A 2755-nucleotide genomic window follows, 5' to 3' on the forward strand; every position below is an offset into this window, starting at 1 on the left:
AGGCGAGTTCCAGACAGAAGTAACAGGGCTACAACAGAGGACATCTGTCTGAAAACAAACCAAACAAACAACCCCACAGCCCTGACAGAATACCCAGCCCAAAAATGTCTCCCAACTGTTTCGGCTCCTCTCAGTCAAGTTAAGCAGTTCAGAGGTCAGGAGAGGTTTGAGGTTAGCATGTGGTCCTGAGGATGGTGAGTTTTTTTTCCTAGTTGGTTATGGTAGTGTTTCAGAAATCTCAGAATATCGGTGGTTTGGGGACAAGGAACGGTATCCAAAGAAAAGCCCCCTTTAGTATCAGAGAGCAAAATTTCCTCAGACTGTATCAACCCCGGCACTGAAGCCTCCTTCAGAGGGCTTCTCCTTGCTGAGTGCTTTTGCAATCTTGCTCAAATGTCTGAGGGGTGGGTGGCAGGCGTGTGGTCAGGCAGTCAGAGTTCTTTGGGAGCATAACTATGCCCTGCTCTAACTTCTTCCTTCACTGGCCCCTACGTCAGCTTCCCCAGGCTCTACAAGCTACCCTACCTGTTCCTTCAGGCTGGAGCGTTCAGAGCCACAACGGCTGTGGCCTTTTCTCCATCCGATCCTGTCCCAAACGCACTTCCATACACTCACTTTGCTCATGTCCCCTTCAGCTAGAAGAAAGCGGACGTCTGAGGTAAATCCTAGAAACTTAGCCTCAGTGTGGGATCGCAAGTCCACGTGTTTCCATTGCTTCCAGGTAGTCAGAATGGTGGAATGGCAGATGTGGCCAGTGGTACCGAAGGTGAGCACTAATGAACTAGCTCTGGGTCACCTGCCCCTCTGGGAGCTGCTAGTCCATATATCCAGCAGCGCCGAGCAAGGCATTTCTCGATGAGGGTCCGAGCAACAGCTAGCTGTTGTGGGTTGTAAGTCACGATGGGCGCATTAGCTGCTAATTGGGCTGACTGTCTTTTTACTGCTTTCCTGGAGGTGCGTAACTTATCTGGATGAGCTGCTGAAGGTCAGTGGACTTCCAAGATGCATGATCTTAGCCTGCGAGCTCATGCCTGTGAGCTTAGGGCTCTAGCAACAGGGAAAGAGGGGATTGATTGTCAGCCTGAGGCTCCCTGGGATCTGCCAGCCCAGAGGAGGCTGTTGTGGTCGGGGGCTCGAGCGGTAAGTCCGACCCATGACCACCTGATAGGGTACCTCATGTGTGCTGGTTCTTCTCCGTCGCGCCCCATCGGCTGCTGGCTCGGTCAGGGTGCTCTCAGAGTTCTCGATTCGAGTGGAGCTTAGGCTGTGGTGGCTGCTGTGTGGGTGCTATGGCGTCTAATGCGACAGATTAGCGATTATGTTAAAGTTAGGGAGTAGGTGCTTCCAAGTTGGAGTGAGACTTGCCATCCTTATTATGGCCCATGTAATACAGGGAAACCTACCTGAGCTTTCCTCTAAACACAAAGTGTCAGCTGCAAAAAGTTTTGTTCGCTCGGGGTCTATGTTCCCAGATTTCTCTTCTCTTCTGGGTATTTATCTCGTCGAAGGATCTGATTCAAGGTGTTGGGCTCTGTCGACCTTGGTCAGAGAAATCGTACAGGGTAATTGGATGAAACGAGCCTGTCAGGGATCTCAATCGAGGTTCCCTCGTGCCACCCAGGGCAGTGCGCCTTCACTGCCAAGTCCACTGACCCACGGATTTAGTCTCCACTAACCTTCGCGTTACCACAGACTACGGTCTCTGTGCTATTCGAGAGAGAGCGAGGAGGGATGGAAGTACGACTTAGTGACCGTTAGGGGTGTGTGGTGCTGTGTTCTTTCTAGTGTGGAGAAGGGTTACCGGAGTTCGAGGAGGTGGTTGGTGTTGAGTGAGTTTGCTCTCAGGTAGGATTGTTGAGCTTGGAGGGCAGTTGCCAGGATATAGGCTGTCGGTTCTTATGGAGTTTGTTCGGAGACTGCAGGGTGGTGTAAGGACCTATCCAGGATTGAAACTGATATGGTCAGGTGTGAACCATAGAGTGCTGCCTTGGGTATAATTCACTTGGAAAAAGAAGGTGAGAATTTAAAGAGCCATCTCGGAAGCAGGTACAGGGGAGATATGAGTCAGTGAGGGTTCATATCACACCTGCTAGGTTTTAGGACATGTTCCCCAAATATGGCGACTTGGCTGACTGAGTATTTTAAACCGGAGATGGCACTTACAGTTTGGATCTGAAAAGTCCCCAGAAGACATTGCTGTTAGCTTTGTCTCAGCTTGGTGCCATTGAGATGGAGAAACCTGAAGAGCAGAGCCAAGTGGGAGGTGTGCTGGTCACAGGTGTGTGCCTGGAGGACAGCCTGCATCCTGACCATGGGGTGAATGGCTGTCCTCCACCACATCCTCCCCACCATGGCATGCTGGCTCACCACAGGCCTGGAAGCCAAACAGCCATGGACTGAAACCTGTGAGCAAACACCAACATTTCCTCAGGGGCCAGTGATGTGGCTCAGATGGGGGAGTGCCTAACATGTGGGAATCATCGCTTCTTGGCCTTTTGGCTAAGATCAAGTGTAACATGTGGGAATCCCTGGCTTCATTCTCCAGCATCACCTAAAGGGTCGTGACGGCTCGTGTCTGCAATCTCAGCACTCAGAAGGTGGAGGCAGGAGGATCAGAAGTTCAAAGTCATGCTTGGCCACATAGCAAGTTCAAGATCAGAACTGGCTACATGAGACTCCGTCTCCAGGCAGTTTTCTCTTTATAAGTGAACCTTCTCGGGCATGTTGGTCAGTTAGTAAAAGCTGATCAACAAGA

Source organism: Peromyscus leucopus, chromosome 2, assembly GCF_004664715.2.
Source record: "Peromyscus leucopus breed LL Stock chromosome 2, UCI_PerLeu_2.1, whole genome shotgun sequence".
Classification (NCBI taxonomy): domain Eukaryota; kingdom Metazoa; phylum Chordata; class Mammalia; order Rodentia; family Cricetidae; genus Peromyscus; species Peromyscus leucopus.